This window comes from Monodon monoceros, unplaced genomic scaffold (genome assembly GCF_005190385.1).
Source record: "Monodon monoceros isolate NGI ecotype Baffin Bay Population unplaced genomic scaffold, NGI_Narwhal_1 Super_Scaffold_13, whole genome shotgun sequence".
Taxonomy (NCBI): Eukaryota; Metazoa; Chordata; class Mammalia; order Artiodactyla; family Monodontidae; genus Monodon; species Monodon monoceros.
Genome location: NW_021703769.1, coordinates 53279760 through 53306787, shown reverse-complemented (window position 1 = coordinate 53306787; position 27028 = coordinate 53279760).

The window sequence follows — 27028 nt, the reverse complement described above, 5'->3', positions numbered from 1 at the left end:
GTGTGTGTGTGTGTGTGTGTGTGTGTGTGTGTGTGTGTGTGTGTGTGTGTGTGTGTGTGTGTGTGTGTGTGTGTGTGTGTGTGTGGATAGATAGGTGTATCTATAGATAGATAGGTAATAGATAGATGCACACACATTCACTGTTTAACCATTTTAAAATGTGTTCCTCATTGGCATTCAGTACATTCACAATGTTGAACATTTTCAACATCCCAAAAAGGAAACTCCACACCCATTAGCAGTCACTCCCCATCCCACCTTCCCCCCGGCTTCAGGCAACCACTATCCAGTCTATTTTCTGTCTCTATGGATTTACTTATTCCAGACATTTCATATAAATGAATTCATACAAAATATGTGACCTTTTGTGCCTGACTTTCTCTACTTAGCAGAATGTTTTCAAGGTTCGTACATGCTGTAGCATGTATCAATGAATGCTTCATTCCTTTAGGGATGAATAACATTCCATTGTATGGACAGACCACAATTTTGTTTATCCATTCATCAGTTGATGGACACTGGGCTGTTTCCACCTTTTGGCAAATGTGAATAATGATGCTATGAACATTCGTGGGCAGGTGGTAGGGACTATGGGGCAACCGTAAATCAATGGAAATTTGCCTGCAAAAGTGAGGGGTCTGAGGACCAGTGCTTAGGAGGGGCAAGTTTTGATGTGGACAGCGGGACAGCAGGACGGCAAGGGTGACCAGCTCCAGTGGGAGTCTACGCTGAAAGGAATCAGAGAACAGGAAAGCTCAGACATCTCGCTGGAAGAACCAAGAGTGTGGGAAGAGAAACAGAAGGTCCCTGGCACCAATTTAGGGTTCTCTGTTGTGGTTTTGCTTAGAGAAAGTGTTCCCAGCCTCTGCAAAGGAGACTCTGCAGCCTGACGTTGCTCCGCAGTCCCAGGGAACCACAGAATTTCTAAGGTTCTGGGGAAGGAGAACAACATCTCAAGTCACGCAGCTGAGGGTAAAGGCCGTGAAGACAGACTCACATGGTCAGGATGTTCTTGGGACGGCAGGAAAGCAGGGAGGTCTCTGGGGGTCCCTAAGGGAACTCAGGAAGGCATGATGGTTAAGAACTGGCTCCGCAGGCAGAGTGTCTGGGTCTAAATTCATGGTCGGCCACGTCAGGCACGACTTCAAGGCAAATGCTCCAACCCATGGTGGCCCCTGCCCGGTGCCTGTGCTTGAGCTGGGACTGATACGGAAGGGGCTGCTACTCAACCGCAGCCCATGGCTCCCTTCTCCCTCGGTGGGGTCCCTCCCCGCCTTCTTCTGGGGCCCCCCAAAGTCCCCTTCAGCCACACTTGAGGCTCTCAGACAGCTCAGTGACTTATATATAGAAGGGGAGGTTCAGGAAGGAAGACCCCTCCCTGCCCCCCACAGCCAGAGCATCCTTCTTCTCTTTTTGTTAATTTAGAGTTTCCTATTTTTCTTATTTAAATTGTAAATTCCTCTTTCCTGGAAGTCTTGCCCAAACTGCCCTATTGCCGCGACATTAGCAGCCGTTTTCCCCTCTGGTTACAGATTTTCTGATCACTCTCACGCATCATTGGGTGCAGAGCGAAATTATCAGCTGCCCTGGCAAGTGGCTGGAGAGGTTAACGTGGAAACCATCCCGGGCCTCCCTGGAGTCCTCTGGGAAGAGGCAAGAAGAGAGAGCTTGCTGAGGCTGTCTCTGTGCCCGCTCCCCAGCCAGGGCTGGGCAGGAACAGGGAGCCAATCTCAGGAGCACGGCCAGGGAAGGAGGCACGATGCCAGTGTCTTCCAGGCCCAGTGGCTGCAATCTTTCAAAGGCTTGAATATTTTACACTTCCTCCTGTGTCTGGGCTCACATGCAGAACAGAGCGCGATGGCCCCTGAATTCCAAATTTACTTTAAGTAATTAAACTAAGTTATTTCCATCTGAATACACTATGGGGTTGGAGAATTTTATGGAAATCTGGGTAAGGAGAATGAATAGATACATAAATTACATGGGGGAGAGGTGGTTACTGATGGAGATGAGGGGCCAGCAGTAGCTTTCTGCCACAATGCGCTGGAGACTCTGCACCGTGGCTGCCTCTCACCTGGGTCCTGTGTCCAGCAAGGAGAGGGGGTGGGCCCTCACAAGCACTTGTAGGGCCTGGTTGGTGGGACTGTTCTGCCCAGAGCCAGGCAGGAACTTCTGGTGTGTTCACCTTGCTCCAGCAAGACTAGGGAGTAGGCAATGTCTGTCCTCAGCTGGGTCCCCTCCACTTGCAGCTCCTCTTCTTTCCTTCCTTCTTCCCTCCTTCCTGCCTTCCTTTCCCCATTTTCTCATTCCCTTCATTGTCCTTCAAGAAATAGTTGCTATTATCAATAGTCTCAGTGATTGGCTCCATCTCAAAATCAATTTCATCTTGATGCTCGCATTGGCCCTTCTAAGTCAGATAAGAATCTTTTCCCATCTGAATGCTCCCCTGACCCCTTTCTCTCTCCCAACAAGGGCATTTTGCTTCTACCTTTCATCAGGTTCTACCTTGCACTATAAGTGATTTATATAAAAATTGCAAGCGCTCTGAAGGCATAGGATCTGAACAATTGAGTTGATAAGGAAAGATACTCTCCTAGAGAGGGTGGATGAGACAGGGAAAGATCCTTGTCCCATCAGAAGCCAGCAGAAAGTCAATTATGAACTGAATCAGGACCAGAGCCCCTGCTTCTCAGTCTTCTCCCAAACCCCACTACTTATTATGACCTATCTATTCTCTGAGATGCTGGGCATGATACCTGTATCCTAACAGGTGCTCAGTAAAATTTATGGAATCGCATAGCATTTGGAGGAGTTAAGTTAAATTCCCTCCATCATATCAGAGATGGAACGTGGGTCAGAACGGATGATTCCCATTTTCCACAGGGTCTCCTACCCAACATCATGCAGGGAAAAGGAGAACAGAGTCCGCAGGTACCCTTCTTGCACTGTACATATTCACACACCACCATCACAGATACGAATATGCAACTCCATTGAACAGGAAATAATTGTGTTTTTCCATTAAGTCCATTGCTTTGGTGCATCTTTTTAATTTTCTGCCCTTTCAATCAGTTTTGAAAATTGTAATGTTTAGCAGGAGTTTTCAGCCATTGCCCTCCTGAAGGATATTTTATTCCTGAGCCCATGCTAACCTCATTATTCAGTGAAGGCCTTGTGTCACAAGGACCAGGATCTCACCTGTGCATTCACCTTGTGTCCAGGCTGGTCTCCTTGGACAGGGCTTTCAGTTGTCCCTGGTGAGGACACTCCCTCCCAGTGCCTGGCACAGAGCTGCCTGTCCAGCTGTGGTGATGAGGACAAGAGAGCCAGGACAAGACCAGCATGGCAAACACTCAAAAAGCTGTGACGGTTTCTAAAAAAGTTAGAGGATTACCCTATGACCCAGCAGTACCCAAAAGGATTGAAAACAGGTATTCAGACAAATACTTGTACACAAATGTTCATAACAGCACTGTTCATAAGAGCCAAAGGGCAGAAACAACCCAAATGTCCATCAACTGATGAATGGATAAACACAACGTGGAATATCCATGCAATGGAATATCATGCTGCCGTTAAAAAGCATGAAGTGATGACACGTACTACAGTACAGCTGCACCTTGAGAGCATGACGCCAAGTGAAAGAAGTCAGACACGAAAGGACAAATATTGTATGAGTCCATTTAGATGAAATGTCCAGAATAGGCAAATCTATAGAGACAGAACATAAATTAGTGGTTGCCAGGAGAGGGGAAGCGAGAGGACCAAGAGATAGACCCTGCAATGGTAAGTCATTTTGAATAGGGAAATTTGCATTTTGTAAAGATCATTCTGCTACACTTTGAGAATAGATTAGAAAATCCGTTTAGGGACTTCCCTGATGGCGCAGTGGTTAAGAATCCGCCTGCCAATGCAGGGGACACAGGTTTGATCCCTGGTCTGGGAAGATCTCACATGCCGTGGAGCAACTAAGCTCGTGTGCCACAACTACTGAGCCTGTGCTCTGGAGCCGTGAGCCACAACTTCTGAGCCCACGTGCCACAACTACTGAAGCCCACGTGCCTAGAGCCGGTGCTCCACAACAAGAGAAACCACCGCAATGAGAAGCCCACGCACTGCAACGAAGAATAGCCACCGCTCACCGCAACTAAAGAAAGCCCATGCGCAGCAACGAAGACCCGACACAGCCAGAACTAAATAAATAAATTTATTAAAAAAAAAGAGAGAGAGAGAGAGAGTGTCTGGGTTCTGTAACATGCAGTCTTCAGTTCTAAAAGAAAAAAAAAAAAGCAAGCAAGAAAATCCATTCAAGGGTCAAGTGTACAGGTGAGAGATGACGGCGGCACAATCATTTCTGCACGACACTATTTCCCAGCTCCCAGAAGAAAGGAAGCAGGATTCACCTATATGTGCCTAGTGCTGTCCAGAGATTACCTTGAGCCTCCTCATACCCCAGTTCCTCCCTTCTTTTCTTTTCTTTTTTTTTTTTTTTTGCGGTACACGGGCCTCTCACTGTTGTGGCCTCTCCCGTTGCGGAGCACCGGACCGGGGCACGAACCCGTGTCCCCTGCATCGGCAGACGGACTCTCAACCACTGTGCCACCAGGGAAGCCCCCTCCCTTCTTTTCTTAGATGCCAGGGGACCACTGTCAGAGCTCCAGAAGCCATCCCACCGCGCAACGTAGCTCCCATAGGTGGAGTCAGAACCATCTGGGGATTCCCACATTCTGAGGCTGGGATCGTCATCAGGTGCCATGCAGCTCGGTAACCGTGAGAAAACTGCTCAGCATCTCGAACTCTCCTTTTCTTTATAAAATTAAGATGAGTCATAAAAGCCCCAAATCTCTCAGGCCTCTGGGGAGATTCAAAGTCAAATGCACATAAGTGCAGAGGGTCTGGAGGCAAGTACTTAATGCACTAAGTATTATCTATTATTACCAATATTATCATGTTCTGAAATAGGGGAGCCCTTTGGTAAACTCCTTCTCTGAAGCGTGGACTCTTTTAAGGGCAGATTCTTGGTCTATTTCTCTGTATTTGAATGAGAGCCTGATACCCTGTGGGTGCCCAGTAAACAGTTGTCTGATGTGGGAAAATAGGAATGAAGACTGACCCATGAATTGCAAGTTGTAAAGCAGGTTAAAGTGAGGTGATGCTGGCAGGTGGGGGTGAAGGGAGAAAGGAGATAAATCAGGACCCCTTTTTGACTCAATTCATCCCCCCTGGGGCATCCTATGGGCATGGGATGCAGGTCATATCTCATGCATCTGAGACAGGTGAGAACGCCCATCCGCTCATCCTCCTGGCACAGCCAAATTCCACCGCCAGGCGGGAGTTACCCAGGGGATGTTAAACTGTTTTCCCCCCATCAGTGAGAGAGTTTTCTCTCTCCACTAAGAGGATGTCATTTCCCACTCTCTCCCAGCTCCATCCAGGAGCTGTGCCTTTGAGAAGTTAAGCTAATAAAGCAGTGGCCGTGGTGGCAGTGATAAGCGGCTTAGCATGGGGGCTGGTGCTGACCTGGCAGCTTTTCACCTGACAACCACTTGTGGAGCTTATGAGAAGGGAAAACGAGAATTATCTTTCCCTCCTGGGAGATCGTCCTCTTGCTTCCTCAGAAATTAGTTCCAAGGCCAGAATGCAGTGGGGGGGATTCAGCACTTCTGAATTATAAAGGGAAAATGTTGTGCGGAGGGCAACCCAGACCCCTACGAAAGCTTAAGCCTGATGGTAAATGACTCAGGTTTAATAGAAGAAATGGTCAGTAGAGGTCTCTTTCCTAAGACTTTTCTCTGAGCTTATGAGTGGAGAGCTGGGAAAAGGAGGAAGGGAAAGAAAAGAGAGAGAAAATGAGCCAGGAAAATAGAACTAAGAGAATAGCCTCCCCCAACAAGGGAGAGGGGAATTAGGAATGATCAGGGCTGTATGGATAAAGTTACCAAACCTGCTATGGTGATGAAGGGAAAGTAGTCCTTTCATCTGTGCTGAGTGCCCAAGTATCAGAGAGCCAGTTCAGGCACGGCATGGATTATCAGACACAGTCTCCTACTTCAAGCTGTCCAACGCCTACCATTTGTATTTGAGATAGAGCTTAAAATCCTTAACATGGTCCGCAGGGACTCACACAATCTGATCTCACATCTGCCAGGGACAGGCATCAGCTGCTTTGAAGGCTGGAGAGATGAGTAAGGCAGCTCCTGCCAGGGATGCTATGTGTAGTTCACAGGGCAGTGCACTGAACAACTCTAGGGAGCATCATTCCCAATGTGGTCATCATGGATTTGAATATGGTGACAACTTGTTATGGCCCATGACAGTAATATGTCATATTAGCTGTCTTCTGAAATCTTCTCTGACCACCAAAAGTCAGTCTCTCATTATTCTCTATTTTACCATCCTATTTATTTCCTTTATAGAACTTAGTGCAATCCAAAATTACACTATTTATTGTCAGTCTTCCCCACTAGAATGTGAGTTCCATGTTGCTCTTTGTCACTTGTCTCCTCACCCCTGAAGAATAAGTAGGCACTCAATTTATTGTTGACTGGATAAATGGACATCACTAACATACCAGTACTGAGTGGTATTTTAGCCTCCGTAGTTCTTCAGCCAAATCTAGCATCCCTAAACATGGAAAGCATTCAACATCCAGCTGAGTTCCCTTGACTCTATCCAAACTGCATGGAAGCAAATGTATGAAAATGGAAAGTACAAGCCAAATCAGTGACGATCTTGCCCTCTTAGGATCCATGAACTCATGGAGGATGCACTAAAATGGTCCATCTCCATTCTAGACACTTAAGGGAAAAAAAAAAGAGCGAGCAGTAAAAAATGGTGTTGTGGGCACCAATGATGCCCACCTCCTGGTGTTGATGCCTTTGAGTGTTTCCTCTGCCCTTAAGTATAGTCTCAACCTAATGATTCTCTTCTAATGAACAGAACACAGCCAAAGTGATAGCACGTCACTTCCAATATTAGGTTATAAAAAGACTGTGGCTTCTAACTGGGAATCTTTTGGTTCTCAGTCTCTCCCCCCAGTCCCTTCTCTCTCTCTTCTCAGATTACCAGCTGCCACGTTGTGAGGACACTCAAGCAGTCCACAGGGAGGTTCACATTGTGAGGAGCTGGTGTTGACCAGCAGCCACATAAGTGAGCTCAGAAGCAGATCTTCTGAGGGCTGTCAGCAGTCACATGACTGAGCCTGGACGTGGGTCCTCCTGCTTCGGTCCAGCCCTCAGACGAGACTGCAGCCCTGGCTGACAGTTTGACTGCAACCTAATGAGAAACCTTAAGCCAGCAGCATGCAGCCAAACCTCTCCCTAATTCCTGATCCCCCAAAACATAGGATAATAAACATCTGCTGTTTCAAGCCACTGAGCTTTGGGGTAATTTGTTACACAGCAGTAGACAACTAATGCACATGGGAAGACATCTTCTAGGCACTACTGACCCAGAATGAGGATAGTTTCCCACGTTATTCTTGGATTGTCTCAGGTCCATGCCTTCCTCTCCTCCTGGCCACCATCACCAAACAAGGAGACAACAGCTTGGAAGTCCCCAGGGGACCTCATGAAAATTGGGAATTAATGCCTCTACCTCTTAATCAAACAGACCTGGGTTTGAACCCTGACCCTGCCCACTGCAAGGGCAGTTGCACGGAAGAACTGAGTACATTCCTTACCACCTCTTAACCTCGGTTTCCTCACGGGTAGAGTGGTTGGAGTGGCAGGATCTACCTTGTCCACCTCTCAGCACTGGGGTAAAGAAAGACGGAGTTAATACACTCAAAGCGCTTAGCACAGTGCCCGGCACAGGGTAGGTGCCAACACAATGTTGTTATTTTTATCTTACTGGGTTATTAACAAAGGTGCAGAATCCTTGGTATTTGGGCTGAATTGCCAGAGCATTCAAAACATTGTTGCTCTTGAGCAAAGACCTGATCACACACCTGTGTAAGTTCAAACAACCTCACATGTGACGTGAAGGGAGCAGAAAATAAATAACTGTGGAATACGCAAGATGGTAAGCATGTACATGTGTGTGGCTTTCTACTTATTAAGCCAGGTGACTCTCATTTTATCCTTATAACATCTCCATGAAACTCATTTCTAGACAAAGAGAAGCCGACATGCAGCTACTATGTAGCTCAGAAATGCCGAGGGACTTGAATAGAGTCACATTCTTGGCAGTGCTAGAGTCTGAACTAAGACTTGGGTCTTAATGACACTTACGAGAATGCTTTTCCCGAGTGGCCATCAAGACAGCCATACACTTCCCCTCTGTTCCTGAGTTCTAAGCCCAGAACTGGCATTTTCCCTGTGGACCCATCCCTTTATTATACTTTTTCCTCATTAGAACTTCACTTTCATTGCCAAGCCAGCTCTCCTAATCTCGTGTCAACTCTGCCGCCTCTAATTATTTCACTGTAATTATTTTTCCTTAACAAAGGAGTTAAAACTAATCATAACATCTTTTTGTAAGCCTCCAAGAGTCATGCTTAAATTACTGCACTGATTTGAAAACCCCAGCAAGCAAATAGGAAATAGTTATACTTTTGTCTAGGTTGTGGTTAATGCTTTGCCAGATACCTAAGTTCTTGTACAAAAGCAAGAGGTCACAAACAGGAAAAAATGACTTTGTCATGAACATCCTTCAACTTGTGATGAATCCTCCCCCTGCAAGTTTGCAAAGTGGAGGGGACTGGAGTGAGGTCGGAGGAGGTGGAGAATCAGTGATGTCTCCAAGTTGTCCCCAAACCACACTGTTTTCAGGGTAGACTCCTGATCTCTGATTAGTACAAAGCTGCCATCTGGTCAACTCCTGCCCAGAAGGGGCTAAACGTGTGTGCTTCAATGGGGACAAAGCAAAAGCAATGGTTAACATTATTATACTTCTACTATAGGCTAAGTGCTCTTCTAGGAAATGGATGGGTCTTGCCTCATTTAACCACTGTAATAGCCTAAGAGGTAATTGTCAGCATGCCCATTACATAGATGAGAAAACTGAGGCTAAATAAGTTAGCCAAAGCCAAGAAGTTAGCAAATGGCCAAGATAGGTCTGTCTCACCCTAAAATGCTTGTTCTTTCCACTAATCTCTACTTTAGGTAGCACTTGGGCGGGGAAGTGAGAATGGAGTAAGAGGACCCTTATTTTAGAGGTTCTGCTTGCACTGAAGCCTCTCCCCATGAGGATGCCTCGGTGTCTCCCTCAGAAGGTCTAAGGATTAAACACATGGTGCAGTTACTGACGCATTGAAGGCTCTCAAGGCACGCCAGCTGCTCTGCTGTCTAACTTTGGAAAAGAGAATAAACACGTACTCAGTGCGGTGGGGCTGGAAAGTGAGAGACTGGGATGGTCCCCCAGGGAGGCTATGCTTATCTCAACAGCGAGAGGTCTCTGAAGATATGGCTGTGGCACAAGATAAGGGGAACAGGAACTTCAGTGCTTCAGATCTTCCACAAGTATCCAGAGAAGATCCTCATTAGTGATAACTCTGGAGTCAAAACAGAGGATGAATGTACTTCTGGGGTGGAAACAGCAGAGTCCAGGTGTGAGGTATAGAGAAGGGGCGACTCCATCCAGCCCAAATGGTAAGACCCCTTCTGCCGACTACCTCCACGCCAACAGAACCAACCAAATGACAGGGCATCTTAGTGTTTATTCCCCAAGAAGCAGACGCTGGGTCAAAGATCCAAGCACAAGTAATTTATTTGAGAAGTGACTGTCGATAAGGGAGGTGGAAAGGGACATGACTTGCATTATTAGGCAGATTCTCACTGTGGGAAACTTCACCCCACCCCACCCCCGCCCCAGGGCATACGGGGGGGGGGGCCAAGGTCAGGTCAAGGTCCTACCCAGAGGGTAGGGGGATCTGGAGTATTTGTACACCAACTTCCGTCTGTCATGGAACAGGGAGCCCTTCCAGGAAAAGTTAACTTGCCAGCACTTCCAGCCTGCACTGCACACAGAGGAACTAAAATGGCTCCCAAAAAAGAAACTCTCAGGAAGAGATGTAGATGCTGCCACCTGGAAGTTGGGTTGCTGTGCAACCAACAGGAGCAAGGACAGGAGCCAAACACTGACGGAGGCACAAACTTGAGAGCCTGGCAACCCATCTCCTCCTCTGACCAGGAAGCTAGCTATCCCGGACAGCTCCCTTCCATCTTCTGCAAGCCCAGCCGGGACTCAAAGATGTCACCTTCCTCCAGTCCATTAACCAGCCTCCAGGCCTCCCAAACTTTCTACCTACCCTACCAGGTTCCTCCCATCCTGGCGCTCAGAAAAGATTCTCAGAGTCGCCATTGTCAGGACTTTCCTCTTCTTAAAGGCAGCAGGATGGACAAACTGATCCTCAGTTAAGTGTTCTGAGCTGAAGAATGACTGTCTTCCAGTAAGAAGACTTTGGCACCTCCTAGACCGTGCATTGAGTTTGGGGTGCTCCGTAGCCCGGGAGTGGAAACTATGCCCCTCTCTATGTGATGCTCAGTGAAACTTCTCCCTGGAGAGTAGCCTGAGCAGCAGAGATGTCCGGGCTGTACGGAGGTCTCCACCAGCTCCACTTCTCTTTAATTCTGAGCATTTCTGGTGACCATTCTAGACTGCTGGACAGAGATGGCTTCATGAACCCTCTGCAGTCAGGCTGCCTTTCAGAGGTTTGGCAGAGAATACGAACAGGTCACAGATGATTTCAAGGCTCTGACATTCTACCAAGGCTGGAATCGCTCCCTACCTTTACCCCATCCTTGGTGAGTGAGCCACCCAGAGCAGCCACCCTCCAGCAACTGAATTGCCAAACAGCCCTCAGATGGTAGAGATGCCTAGAGTGGGAGTGGTTGCATTGTTTGGCTCCCTGGTAATTTCACTCATGCAATACGAAAGGTGAGAGGAATCTCTTCTCTTGGCAGGGGGTGGGGTTGCAGTGGCATCCCCTTCCACAAACAGAGCAGCTCTTCTTTCAATGGTGTAATGTTGGGCATCTCCATTAGATTTTTTTTTTTTTTAAAGAAAGGGGCCCAACACTTTTCACTCACATATGCATCAAATAGAAACTAAGTTTCGCAATATTCCTCTGTAGTTTTGGGTCCTGGGAGGGAGTATTACATAATAATTAAGAATAAGGCTCCCTGTGCTATACAGTAAGTCCTTGTTGCTTATCTATTTTAAATATAGTAGTGTGTACATGTCAATCCCAAACTCCCAATCTATCCCTCCCCCTGGTAACCATAAACTTATTCTCTAACCTAAATGGGAAAAGAATTTGAAAAAGAATGGATACATGTGTGGGTATAAATGAATCACTTTGCTGCACACCTGTAACGAACACATCGTTAATCAACTATATTCCAATATAAAATAAAAATTTAAAAATTAAAAAGAGAGGTTACCTGAGTTCGCATCTGAACTCTACCCCTTACTGAGCATGGCCTCATAATACGGTTTCCCCAAGTGCTCCTGTACTGAGTCCCACCTCACAGGGTTATTGTGAGGACTGAGTGAGTCTTCATGTTCTGGACATGTGTTCGTGTTCAGTAAATGTGAGCGTGTAAACTCATGCAACATGAACAAGGTGAGTCCCTTCTCTCCCAGCCAACTGAAGGTAATGATGTGGATTGCAGTGTCACACAAATTACTATATAATCACAAAGTGCAATGTGCTCTGAAGGGAAGAGCATGGCTCCATGAGAATTGTTTGAGACAGAAAAACGTTTATCTGCTTTAATCTCTTCTCTTGACAGTTGGGGAGACTGAGGCATTTAACGTGGAAGATGCTGGCCCCAGGTCACACGCAAAGTGCCAGGCAGGATGGTGTCTCAATTCCAAATCCCATCCTCTTTCAATTGCGTGATTTTTTCTCACATAAATTGCTGGGTCTGTTCGTGCTGCCCTGAAGCCACAGGTCGATAATCTGCAAAGTTTCCAAGTTTTGAAGGACTGCAGGAAGTATCCACCAAATGCACGCATCCCCCGCCCCTGCTCTCCTCCCTAGTGCCTCTGGGAAGGCATAGAGCTTCTGTTTGGATACCCCCTAACTGGTAAGAGTGCTCACCCCTCCTGAGAGACTCAATTCTCTAAATCAGGAAATCATCCTTTGAAGAGCATACAATTCAACCATGCACCTTCCTGAACACCCAGCATTTTCCCATCCAGAGATCTGATCAAGGTCAGGCCTCGTGCTGGACGCTGTCATGAGCCACCCAGACCGCCTTCAGGAACCAAGGATTCATTCCCCAGTTTCTGGGAATGCAGGCAGCAGATGGTCCGCAGCTCTCAGCCCTCCCTTGGGAACGCCTCAGCTGAAGGGACCACCTCGATGAAGCTGCCCTCTTCCTGGGGCAGCTCAGGTGTGAAAGATCCAGCCCCTCGCCCCAGTGTGGGCGGTTCTGAATGGTCATTCAATCTTTGAGACTGTCCACTGGGTCTGCTTAGGCTTTTGTTGAGATGGCACTGCAGTTCAACCACCCCCTCTACCTAACCCCTGCTTTGGTCTCTTCCCTGCCACAGGTGTGGATCCTGGAGACCCCTCCCTGATAAGCCTCCTGCATATGCCAACCATTTCAGAGCCTGCTTCCTCAGAAACCCACCTGCCCTGCACACCCACCTCAGAGGTGAGCCACAAACCAGAACCCAGGTGTCCGGAATTCAAGTCCAGGGCTCTTCCGTATGAAAAAATCAGCATCCTTGTATTAGTTTCCTAGGGCTGCCCTAATGACTGGGTGGCTTAAACAACAGAAACGTGTTGTCTCACAGTTCTGGAGGCTGGAAGTCAGAGATCCAGGTTGGCTGGGTTAGTTCCTTCTGAGCTCTGGGAGGCAGTGTCTGTTCCATGACTCTCTCCTGGCTCCTGGTGGTTTGCTGGCAACTTTTGATGGTCCTTCTAGAAGCATCAGCCCCATCTTTGCCTTCATCTATACATGGTGTTCTTCCTATGTGTGTGTCTGAGTCCAAATTTCCCCCTTTCTTAAGGGTACCTGTCCTACTGGATTTGGAGCCCACCCTACTCCAGTAGGACCCCATCTAAACTAATCACGTCTACAATGACCCTGGTCTGCAGACAAGGTCTCATTCTGAGGTACTGGAGCTTAGGACTTTTACATATGAACTTTGGGGGGATAAATTCAACTTGTAACACTCCTTTCAAAGAAAATACTAGTTACATATTTTTGGCCGTGCTGCGTAGCTTGTGGGCTCTTAGTTCCCCTTTCAGGGATCGAATCCACACCCCCTGCAGTGGAAGCACGGAGTCTTAACCACTGGACTGCCAGGGAAGTCCCAGAAAATACTAGTTACATTTTTAGTGCTAGCTAAGAGACTCATCAAGTGGGCATGTGGGTGGCCTCTACCCTCACCCGTGGCCAAAGCCATAACCATGCACAGCATCCCCCTTGTCTGGATTCAACCCAAGAATCGCATCCTGCCTCAGAGCTTCGGGTGGCCACTTGCCACCAAGAGTTGACATAGAGAGGAGACCTATTTATCTTTGATTTGGGGAGGAAAAGAGATTAATTCCAAGCAGATCAATTTGGAATTCTTCTGGAAGAGGCATCACATGAGTGTATTAATTTGCCATAACAAAGTACCACAAACTGTGAGCTTAAACTGTGAGCTTTGGAGGCTAGAAGTCTGAGATCAAGGTGTCAGCAGGGTTGGTTCCTTTCGAGGCTTCTCTCTCCTCAGCTTGCAGATGGCCGTCTTCTCCCCGTGTCTTCACATGGTCTTCCCTCTATATCTGGGTCCTAATCTCTTCTTACAAGAAAACCAGTCATGTGGAACTAGGGTCCTCCCTAATGACCTCATTTTAACTTACCTCTTTAAAGACCCTATCTCCAAAGAGAAACACATCCTGAGATGCTGGGGGCTTAGGACTGATTCTGACATGTAAATTTGTGGGGACACAGTTCGGTCCCCAGCAGGAAAGGAGAACACACCAGGACCCCAATGCCTGGGCCTAACTTCTTCCTGCCCACCCCCACCCACCCTGCATTCTGCTTCTCCCAATCACTCTGCCTCATTATGGCCTTTTACTAGGGGGCTTTTCCCATATTTCTTGCCCTGAGGACGCAGTGAGAAACTCACATGCCCTGAAACAAACCCAGCTGCTAAACACCTCTCCCCAGGTGATGCGGAGGTCTCTGCTAAGAACAGGCATCAAAGTTGAGGGGAAGCTTTGTATTCCGCTGGCCTGACTTGCAAGGTAAAGTGGCATGCAGATTTCTTATTTAATAAATTCCCACAGAAAATTAGTTTTTCACAGTGGGGAGAATTTCAAGGCTTGCTGAGATGAGCGGGCAGGATCTAATCACTGTTGAGGCTTTGTACATACACCAGGCATTGCCAATCTCCAAATGATCCAATTACTCTGCAGAGGCCCATCTGCCTTACCTGCATACTAATCACGAGACAGGGGAGAAGGAAACACACTGGCCTTTTCGGGAAGCTCCAGACGCACATGGCTCCCTCGCTGACCTTCTGCCAATTACATTCATCTCAATTCTATTAGCTCATCTTTTGCCCGAAGGTGACATATGCCCAGCTTAGAGGGAAATGGGCCTCCACCAGCTTCCCTCGGCAAGGGGAGAGGGGGCCAGCTCAGCAGTGCACTCGGATGGCTCGCACAGCCAAGGTCCCCAAATTTGCTTCCCTACGGTCCTCTCAGTGAGGACTGGTGAAGGGTGAGGATTCATCCATCCAGGGGGGCAGAGCAATGTCTAAGCTAGCCCAAATCTGACAGGTGGTTTTTCGGGGAGAGGGGGAAATAGAGACTGATGAAATAAGGTCAGACGTCTGGGTTTGACTACAAGTTCCTCTCTTAGAGGGTGGCTTGGAACAAACAGCTTTACTTTTTTGAGCCTCTGAAGTCTCCTAGATAAAATGGAGGTGGATACACTCCGACAACTGAAACAGTATTTTTTGTCTGCCTGGCCCCACCACCCCCTCCTTCCTAGTCACTTATCACCCACCTCTGTCTGAATGAGCTTGGGGTGTTTTATGGACTAGAAGCTCTAGAGAAACATACAGTAAGTGAGTCTAATAAATGCCCCCCTTATGCAAATGAGCATCTAACTGGCCGCGTCTTTGTGTAGCGCGGGTTCTGCTTGCTATTGAAACACCAGGAAGGGCAGAGGAATCAGGATGACTTCTGGAGAAGGAAACAGCAATGTGGTACCATGAACAAGGGTGCAGAAAGAGGGAGAAAAGGCCTTGGAAATATTTAGGAACAAAGAAGTGGAGTGCAGATTATTATGGCACTTGTTGATTGGGGAGAACCACCTTCTAAAAAAACTGGGTGGGGTTTATCTATATTTTCCAGTAGAGAACATATTTCCCCCAAAACACACACACACACACACACCCGATAGAAGTAAGTCAGCTCAGGCGAGTTCAAGAGAAGGCAGGAAGCCCAGAGTCCAACCACAGGGGGCTGGAAAGGGGTACATGTGTGTGATGAGGGTGAAGGAGTTTCGGCTGACTCACCCGAGATGAGAACTATTATAGCCAAGGGCAAAGTTAACAGTACAGTCAACTCCACAGGCCTAAGAGACCATGAGAGCAGCATTTGAAGGTGAGGACCAGGTCTTGGGGTCTCTTTGTAACTTCTGAGTTTGTCATTCAGTGTTTAAAGAGTAACAACTACACAGCAGTCTCTGGGCAGGAGTAGTGGAGAAATTTAATGAAGGCTTTTCCCTATGATAAAACGAAGGAACTTCACTTCAAAGAAAGGCAGCGCAGTGCTACTCTGTGGGAAAACAGAGCCTTAGAGTCATTCAGACTTGGGTTCAAACCCTGGCTCTGCTATTTTTCAACTGTGGGCCTTGGGATAGGGATGCTGAATGTCTGAGCCTCAGTTTATTCATCTATAAAATGGGAATATTAATTCCTACCAAATGGTTCTGTTCCAAGGGTTGGGGACACTATAAATAAGTTTCCTAGGATGCCTGACTCATGATAGATGGACGATAATGAGCACGTGTCAGTATTTAGAGCTTACAATCCAAAAGAGGGATGGTTATTCATTCATTCAATAAACATCCACTAAGCCCAGAACATGTTACAGGCACTACAACTTGTATAACTATGAATGACTATGAGTTACAAGTGCCATCAGAAGTACTGGGGGCTATGAGAGTTTAAAGGGAGGACAAGTCACTTGTAGGTGGAGAAGCAAGGAAGACTTCCTAAAGGAACCTTGAAGAATCAGGAATGTCTGGGCACGGGGAGACTGAGCGAGAACATTTCCAGTAGAGGTGAGACCGTGAGCAAAAGCATTAAGATGGAAAAACTGAGGCTATGAAAAAAAGAAGAGCAAAAAGTATCCTTCCGGTTGTGTTTATGACGTGTAAAACGGCAATGCCCAACAAAAATTTCTGTGGTGATGGATATTTCCTAAATCCTTACTGTCCAATAAGGTAGCCGTGAGCTCCATGTGGCTACTAAGCTCTTGAAACAGAGCTGTTATAGCTGAGGAACTGAATTTCTAAGTTTATTTTAGTTCATTTGAATATAAATGTAATGATCACACGTGGTTAACAGCTACTGTACTGGCTAGCACAGGTGTGAACGGCGATTAGGAGCAAGCCATCTGAACAAATGAATTGAGATCAGACCAGGGAGGGCCTTGAGTGCCGGGCTAAGTGTCACATTTCATCCTTAGAGTCTAAGCAATCACAGTTCGGCTCTGGAAAGCCATTCCAGTTACAGACTGCAAGACAAATTCTAAAAGGGGACCCCAGAGGTGAGAGGATCAGGTTGTCAGAGCCTAAAATTGTTCAAAAAGGCAGTAATTAGGATCCTGCCTTAAACAGTGACAGTGAGAATGGAGAGGTGAGGACAATTGTGAGAAACAGCCTCCCATCCAGCCATCAGGAGATAGTGGGTTGAGACGGTCGAGGGAAACAAATGTGACTAAGGGGATGCCGAGATGTGAAATTTAATCAGAGTTGTCTCAGTGTCTTGCAACCAGGCACAGGAGAGAGTGAAGAGGGATTGTGAGTTGGATAAAGGAGGGGAGGTGGGTATCTTCGGGGCCGACGTGGTGATTACTGATACAACAACAGCTTCTCTGAACCTCACATGCCTCCCAAACAGAACCACTGCACTAGCCACTCTCCCAGGGGAAAGGTTTGTCTGAGCTGCATAGGCTTGGCTTTTAGGGGTTGGAGTCTCAGGGACCTAGAGGGGGCTCCTGCACCTTCCTGGATGTCTTGATGGTGGTTGTGATTTCTTCCAGGGAAAGGAGGCTGATTTGGCATTTCTGGCACTGCCCACTCCTCTCATGTCCTTCTCAGAGCTGGCCGCCAGGTCCCCAAGAACCCTGCATGACTTGCTGGAGAGCGGTGATTTGTTTTTGTCCTATTAACTTCTTGAAAGGACAGAAACAGATTACTGGGCTGAAGGGATGGCCTGGGAAGGGTACAGATGAGAAACTGGCTGCATGAGGCCAGATCAGGGAGGCTGGGATGAACAGGACAAAAGGGTTAAGGAGGAAATAGAATCTCCATCTCTGTACTCACATCTACTGAAATAAATCTCCTCACAGAACTGCAGTTGTTTGGGAAGTTTTCTTCTTTGTCTGTCTCTTTCTCCTATTTTTTTTTAACCCTTTTGTCACGTATTATATTCCCTCTGCCTGGAAAACATACTCTACCCTCCCCTCCAGTCTTCTCATCCACATCTGCATGCATCCATTCATGAATCAGTGAATAACGTGTTCAGCAGCTACTATGTGCCTATAATTGTGTTAGAAACTGCGTGCACCACAGTGACAAGATGAGATAGGTTTCCACCCCCACCCGTGAAATCCAGAGAGCAGGGAGAAAGCTTAGATACTAATCAATGAACTGCCTCCAGTCAAGGTGCAATTATGAACTTAGATAACTTTGCTGCAGGAACTCTTGCCAAGCTTTAGGCATGCCCGTTCATACACCGCTGTGCAGTGCCCCCTCTGTGCCTTGACTTATTCACCTGCAAAGTGGTGTTGAGAATAGAACCCACGTATGCTGTGGAAAGAACGGAATATGATCTTACATGCAGATGCCCCAAAGTGCCTGTCACTATTAGCTAATATTATCGTCACTCCTCCATGAGGGTCAAACGCGACAATGGACTCTGGCCCCAGGATCGTTCTCTAGGCCTGAATGCATCTGAGGTTTGATTGGCTTTGTGTCTGAGCAAGAGGTCCACCAGATCTTTCAGAAACACATCGTGAGTCAGCCTCTCCCCGCCTCTCAGGTAGCACAGTCAGAACCTTGCTCTATGATACACAGAGGCTGCTTCCTAAATCCTTGGCCTTCTAGGGAATCATGAAAAAACATTTGGAGCTCAAAGCTCAAACCTATAACATTTCAGAGTGAAACCAGTCTGCTCAAAGAGAGAGGAGTTAAGGGCACAGAAATAAAAGGCATGATTTATAGGCTGTCTAGTGATATTCTCTCACATATGGCTATCACGATATTGGGGGGGTGCGGGGGGAAAGCCAGGGGACAGCCGCTGAGTCTCCTGAGATTTGCAGTAGGGATGAAAAGGTATGGCATCCAAGAGAGGGCCACCCTGAGGCTAGTTGCTCTCCTAGGTGCTGAAGCATGTCCTTCTAACACAAAGCTTCTCTTTTAAATTAAGTGGAGCAAACCTCCAGGGTGGCTACTGTATCTTTCCCCATGTGTTCTGGCAGATTCAAAGCTGATTTTTGAGAATAACAGTGATCCTACTTACATGTTTCCCAGGAGATAGTAATGATAGAAATATGAAATATTAAAGCGTTTTAAGTATCTACAAGCCTTTAAGGAGGCTGGATAAGGATGCAAAGGAAAGAAAGCAGAATGGAATAACTATTCTGTGTTAAAAGGGGGCTGGGTAGCTTCAAGTGGTGGGGGAGGAAAAAGAGACTTTGACTTAAAGAAAAGGAGTAAGGGAGGTTGCAAGAGAGGATTGTAGCGAGAAAGGAGAGCGATATGGGCAACTGATGAAAAGGGGGAGGAAACTGGGAACTGATAGGTGAGTTTTAGGAAGTGTAGTGGATGCTCTTGGTGCCTCCTTTAACTGATAGAGCATCTGCCCCCAGAGGCTGGAGTGTTGGCTGACATAACTCACACATCCCCCCTCCACATGGAAACGTCCTCACCTGGGAGGCTATGCCTACCCTCCAAGATAAAAGATGGGACCAACCCTGTGGTGCAATTCACATTCCAGGGCCTCCTGTGGGACCAGTCTGAGACTAGATCCCTGCTGAATCCACATCCTTGCTTACTCTTATCTTCCTCATCCTTTTTTCACTCCCCTTCTGCAGAAAGTACTCTCCCAATACATCTCCTAACAAGAATCCCCTCCCAGACTCCTGCTCCTAGGGCACCTAAGACAGGAAGTTTTGGCACTGTGATGCCACCTCCTCCTCCAAGTCCCCCTTCCCAGGAAATCTCGGGAATATACATTTAGTTCTTGCATTCTTTTGGATTTAGAAATATGCATCTTGGGCTGTGGTAATAGTCTGAGATTAGCTGTAAGGTTCAGCAAAACAGTTAAATCACTTTCCATTTACAATGAAAAAAATAATAGTATCTATAATGAATTGAATGCCTCTGTTCTAAGCACTGTTTTAGGTACTTGACACTTGTTATATCATTCAATCCTCCGAACATCCCTATAAGATGCCCACTTTTACCCTAGGTTATAAATGAGGAAACTGAGTCTACAAGAGGCAAACTAAATTGCCCCTAGTCACATAACATGTTAGTGGCAGAAATGGGTTCATACCAGGTTTTCGTTCGATTCCAACACTTTTTGCTACACGATAGGCCACACTGGGTCCTTCTCCAGCTCGATAAGAATCAATATCAAGCTGCAAAGTTCTGCAGACCCCTGTGGCCCCAGTATTTCACGCACGTACATTTCCTTCGTCACTCAGAGGGTGGCATTTATGAGGGAGTCCTGCCATGAGTTCACTAAAATCCAGCTCCTACTTCCAGAAGCTCAGCTGAGAAATCTAATACCTGAGACAGATAATCTAATGGGCATGTGAGTCATCCATTTCTCAGGATTCTCTAAGCTCTAGTCTTGTATTAACTTAGAAAGACGGGCACATGGACCATGTTATATCTCCTCATGAAACTGCCTCAACCAAGTTAAAATTTAACACCATGACCTCAGCATTTATAACAGATGAGGGCAAGAAATGTCAATGCAGACAATCTTTCTGCTGAAGACATTGTTTTCTATTGCAAAATACCCCTTAAATATGGTACAAGTGACTGACTCCCTCTCGGAGTTCAGTGCTTATGCAATGTTCCCTCCTGCAGAGGAACTTTGTGTTCCTTCTCACCATGAAATATAGCTTCTATAACCCAATACGTTTCTCATTTTGCCTTTGCTGCCAGGAAGCTCAGAGATAAATTCAGTGCCTATAAATATAAGCTCTACTTTGGATGTCCACTCTTACAATGTTTTTGAATAGTTTTTATGTGTTTTATTTGTTATGCTTGACTGTATCAGTCCACCCCAAATTTTTAAATAGGCGTAGTAAAAGACTAAAAGTATACCTGTGTGTTGTTAGAGGGAACACCTGGAAAACTGGACCTCTGAGGTTGTATTTCCATCTGGTGGCATTTTTCTTTAAATATCCCTGATTGCTATCCCTCCACTCCACCAGCTCTGCCATGATCACAGCCCAGGCCACCATCAACTCCCATCTGGATGACTGCAAATGCCTCCTACTGGTGGGCCAGTAAGTCATTTTTTTTTTTTTTTTTTTTAGTATTTTCAACACTGGTATTTATTTTTCAAATTTCAAATAATACATAAAATGCATTGAACAAAGTAAAGATCACCCTAAATCCCAATATTTTGATATAAACATATTAACATTTTATTGACCTTTTTTTTCACGGACCTTATTATATACACAATTTAAATTAAGTGATACATATAATATTTCAGACCAAAGGGATGCCTCCAGAGTATGGACTTGCAGAGTTTGGAGAGTTCCCCCTCGTACCCCCACCCCCTGCCAGGAAGAAAGAAGTATGAGTCATAGGAAAATGAAAAAGGAATGACTCAAATCTTGTAGGACTCATTACTGATTTCAGAACTTGAGTTAGATTGAAGAATGAGTACAAATAGAGGATTGGTTCAAGATGGCGGAGTAGAAGGACATGCTCTCACTCCCTCTTTCAAGAACACCAGAATCACAACTAACTGCTGAACAACCGTCGACAGGAAGACACTGTAACTCACCAAAAAAGATACCCCACATCCAAAGACAAAGGAGAAGCCACAATGAGACAGTAGGAGGGGTGCAAACACAATAAAATCATATCCCATAACTGCTGGGTGGGTGACTCACAAACTGGAGAACACTTATACCACAGAAGCCCACCCACTGCAGTGAAGGTTCTGAGCCCCACGTCAGGCTTCCCAACCTGGGGGTCCTGCAAGGGGAGGGGGAATTCCTAGAGAATCAGACTTTGAAGGCTGGCAGGATTTGACTGCAGGACTTTGACAGGACTGGGGGAAACAGACTCCACCCTTGGAGGGCACACACAAAGTAGCGTGTGCAGTGGAGCTCAGGGGAAGGAGCAGTGACCCCATAGGAGACTGAACCAGACCTACCTGCTAGTGTTGGAGGCTCTCCTGCAGAGGCAGGGGGTGGCTGTGTCTCACCGTGAGGACAAGGACACTGACAGCAGAAGTTCTCGAAAGTACGCCTTGGCGTGAGCCCTCCCAGAGTCCACCATTGGCCCCACCAAAGAGCCCGGGTAGACTCCAGTGTTAGGTCGCCTCAGGCCAAACAACCAACAAGGAAGGAACCCAGCCCCACCCATCAGCACACAAGTGGATTAAAGTTTTACTGAGCTCTGCCCACCAGAGCAACAGTCAGCTCTACCCACCACCAGTCCCTCCCACCAGGAAACTTGTACCAGCCTCTTAGGTAGCCTCATCCACCAGAGGGTAGACAGCAGAAGCAAGAAGAACTACAATCCTGAAGCTTACAGAACAAAAATCACATTCACAGAAAGATAGACAAGATGAAAAGGCAGAGGGCTATGTACCAGATGAAGGAACAAGATAAAACCCCAGAAAAACAACAAAATGAAGTGGAGATAGGAAACCGTCCAGAAAAAGAATTCAGAATAATGATAGTGAAGATAATCCAGGACCCTGGAAAAAGAATGGAGGCAAAGATCGAGAAGATGCAAGAAATGTTTAACAAAGACCTAGAAGAATTAAAGAACAAACAAACAGAGATGAACAATACAATAACTGAAATGAAAACTACACTAGAAGGAATCAACAGCAGAATAACTGAGGCAGAAGAACGGATAAGTGACCTGGAAGACAGAATGGTGGAATTCACCGCCATGAAACAGAATAAAGATAAAAGAATGAAAAGAAACGAAGACAGCTTAAGAGACCTCTGGGACAACATTAAATGCAACAACATTCGCATTATAGGGGTCCCAGAAGGAGAAGAGAGAGAGAAAGGACCCGAGAAAATATTTGAAGAGATTATAGTCAAAAAACTTCCCTAACCTGGGAAAGGAAATAGCCACCCAAGTCCAGGAAGTGCAGAGAATCCCACACAGGATAAACCCAAGGAGAAACACACCGAGACACATAGTAATCAAATTGGCAAAAATTAAAGACAAAGAAAAATTATTGAAAGCAGCAAGGGAAAAAGGACAAATAACATACAAGGGAACTCCCATAAGGTTAACAGCTGATTCCTCAGCAGAAACTCTACAAGCCAGAAGGGAGTGCCATGATATACTTAAAGTGATGAAAGGGAAGAAACTACAAACAAGATTACTCAACCCAGCAAGGATCTCACTCAGATTCAATGGAGAAATCAAAAACTTTACAGACAAGCAAAAGCTAAGAGAATTCAGAAACCAGCTTTACAACAAATGCTAAAGAAACTTCTCTAAGTGGGAAACACAAGAGAAGAAAAGGACCTACAAAAACAAACCCAAAACAATTAGGAAAATGGTAATAGGACCATACATATTGATAATTACCTTAAACGTGAATGGATTAAATGTCCAACCAAAAGACACAGGATTGCTGAATGGATACAAAAACAAGACCTATATATATGCTACAAGTGACCCACTTCACACCTAGCGACACATTCAGACTGAAAGTGAGGGGATGGAAAAAGATATTCCATGCAAATGGAAATCAAAAGAAAACTGGAGTAGCAATACTCATATCAGATAAAATAGACTTTAAAATAAAGAATGTTACAAGAGACAAAGAAGGACACTACATAATGATCAAGGGATCAATCCAAGAGGAAGATATAACAATTATAAATATATATGTACCCAACATACAAGCACCTCAATATATAAGGCAAGTGCTAACAGCTCTAAAAGAGGAAATCGACAGTAACACAGTAATAGTGGGGGACTTTAACACCTCACTTACACCAATGGACAGATCATCCAAACAGAAAATTAATAAGGAAACACAAGCTTTAAATGACACAATAGACCAGAGAGATTTAATTGATATTTATAGGACATTTCATCCAGAAACAGCAGATTACACTTTCTTCTCAAGTGCGCAGGGAATGTTCTCCAGGATAGATCACATCTTGGGTCACAAATCAAGCCTCAGTAAATTTAAGAAAACTGAAATCATATCAAGCATCTGTTCTGACCACAACACTATGAGATTAGAAATGAATTACAGGGAAAAAAACGTAAAGAACACAAACAAATGGAAGCTAAAGAATACGTTACTAAATAACCAAGAGATCACTGAAGAAATCAAAGAGGAAATCAAAAAATACCTAGGGACAAATGACAATGAAAACACGATGATCCAAAACCTATGGGATGCAGCAAAAGCAGTTCTAAGAGGGAAGTTTATAGCTATACAAGCCTACCTCAAGAAGCAAGAAAAATCTCAAATAAACAACCTAACCTTACACCTAAAGGAACTAGAGAAAGAAGAACAAACAAAACCCAAAGTTAGCAGAAGGAAAGAAATCATAAAGATCAGAGCAGAAATAGATGAAATAGAAACAAAGAAAACAAGAGCAAAGATCAATAAAACTAAAAGCTGGTTCTTTGAGAAGATAAACAAAATTGATAAATCATTAGCCAGACTCATCAAGAAAAAGAGGGAAAGGACTCAAATCAATAAAATTAGAAATGAAAAAGGAGAAGTTACAACAGACACCACAGAAATACAAAGCATCCTGAGACTACTATAAGCACCTCTATGCCAATATAATGGACAATCGAGAAGAAATGGACAAATTCTTAGAAAGGTATAGCCTTCCAAGACTGAACCAGGAAGAAATAGAAAATATGAACAGACCAATCGCAAGTAATGAAATTGAAACTGTGATTAAAAATCTTCCAACAAACAAAAGTCCAGGGCCAGATAGCTTCACAGGTGAATTCTATCAAACATTTAGAGAAGAGCTAACACCCATCCTTCTCAAACTCTTCCAAAAAATTTCAGAGGAACACTCCCAAACTCATTCTATGAGGCCACCATCACCCTGATACCAAAACCAGACAAAGATACCACAAAAAAATTACAGACCAATATCACTGATGAATATAGATGCAAAAATCCTCAACAAAACACTAGCAAACAGAATCCAACAGCACATTAAAAGAATCATACACCATGCTCAAGTAGGATTTATCCCAGGGATGCAAGGATTCTTCAATATACGCAAATCAATCAGTGGGATACACCATATTAACAAACTGAAGAATAAAAACCATATGATCATCTCAATAGATGCAGAAAAAGCTTTTGACAAAATTCAACACCCAATTATGATAAAAACTCTCCAGAATTTGGGCACAAAGGGAACCTACCTCAACATAATAAAGGCCATATATGACAAACCCACAGCAAACATCATTCTTAATGGTGAAAAAGTGAAAGTATTTCCTCTAAGATCAGGAACAAGACAAGGATGTCCACTCTCACCACTATTAATCAACATAGTTTTGGAAGTCCTAGCCACAGCAATCGGAGAAGGAAAAGAAAAAAAAGGAATAGAAATTGGAAAAGAAGAAGTAAAACTGTCACTGTTTGCAGATGACATGGTACTATACATAGATAATCCTAAAGATGCCACCAGAAAACTACTAGAGCTAATCAATGAATTTGGTAAAGTTGCAGGATACAAAATTAATGCACAAAAATCTCTTGCATTCCTGTACACTAATGGTGAAAAATATGAAAGAGAAATTAAGGAAACACTCCCATTGACCCCTGCAACAAAAAGAATAAAATACCTAGGAATAAACCTACCTAAGGAGACAAAAGACCTGTATGCAGAAAACTATAAGACACTGATGAAAGAAATTAAAGATGACACAAACAGATGGAGAGATATACCATGATCTTGGATTGGAAGAATAAATATTGTGAAAATGACTATACTACCCAAAGCAATCTACAGATTCACCTCAATCCCTATCAAATTACCAATGGCATTGTTTTACAGAACTAGAACAAAAAATCTTAATATTTGTATGGAGACACAAAAGACCCCGAATAGCCAAAGCAGTCTTGAGGGAAAAAAATGGAGCTGGAGGTATCAGACACCCTGACTTCAGACTATACTGCAAAGCTCCAGTAATCAAGAAAATATGGTACTGGCACAAAACAGAAATATAGATCAATGGAACAGGACAGAAAGCCCAGAGATAAACCCATGCACATATGGTCAATTAATCTATGACAAAGGAAGCAAGGATATACAACGGAGAAAAGACAGTCTCTTCAATACGTGGTGCTGGGAAAACTGGACAGCTACATGTAAAAGAATGAATTAGAACACTCCCCAACACCATACACAAAAATAAACTCATAATGGATTAGAGACCTAAATGTAAGAGCGGACACTGTAAAACTCTTAGAGGAAAACATAAAGAACACCCTTTGACATAAATCACAGCAAGATCTTTTTTGAGCCACCTCCTAGAGTAATGGAAATAAAAACAAAAATAAACAAATGGAACCTAATGAAACGTAAAAGCTTTTGCAAAGTAAAGTAAACTACAAACAAGACGAAAAGACAACCCTCAGAATGGGAAAAAATATTTGGGAATGAATCAACGGACAAAGGATTAATCTGTAAAATATATAAACAGCTCATGCAGCTCAATATTAAAAAAACAAACAGGGGCTTCCCTGGTGGCACAGTGGTTGAGAGTCCACCTGCCGATGCAGGAGACATGGGTTCATGCCCCAGTCCGGGAAGATCCCACATGCCGCAGAGCGACTGGGCCCGTGAGCCATGGCCACTGAGCCTGCACGTCCGGAGCCTGCACATCCGGAGCCTGTGCTCCGCAACGGGAGAGGCCACAACAGTGAGAGGCCCGCGTACCACAAAAACAAAAAAACACAAAAAAACACCCAATCAAAAAACAGCCAGAAGACCTAAATAGACATTTCTCCAAAGAGGACATGCAGATGGGCTAGAGGCACATGAAAAGCTGCTCCACATCACTAATTTTTAGAGAAATGCAAATCAAAACTACAATGAGGAATCACCTCACACCAGTTAGAATGGGCATTATCAGAAACAGCAAACAACAAACGCTGGAGAGGGTATGGAGAAAAGGGAACCCTCTTGCACCGTTGGTGGGAATGTAAATTGATACAGCCGCTATGGAGAACAGTATGGAGGTTCCTTAAAAAACTAAAAATAGAACTACCATATGACCCAGCAATCCCACTACTGGGCACATACCCTGAGAAAACTGTAATTCAAAAAGACACATGCACACCACTGTTCATTGCAGCACTGTTTACAATAGCCAGGTCATGGAAGCAACGTAAATGCCCATCAACAGAGGAATGGATAAAGAAGATGTGGTACATATATATAATGGAATAATACTCAGCCATAAAAAGTAACAAAATTGGGTCATTTGTAGAGACGTGGATGAATCTAGAGACTGTCATACAGAGTGAAGTAAGTCAGAAGGAGAAAAACAAATATCACATATTAACACATATATGTGGAACCTAGAAAAATGGTGCAGATGAACCGTTTTGCAGG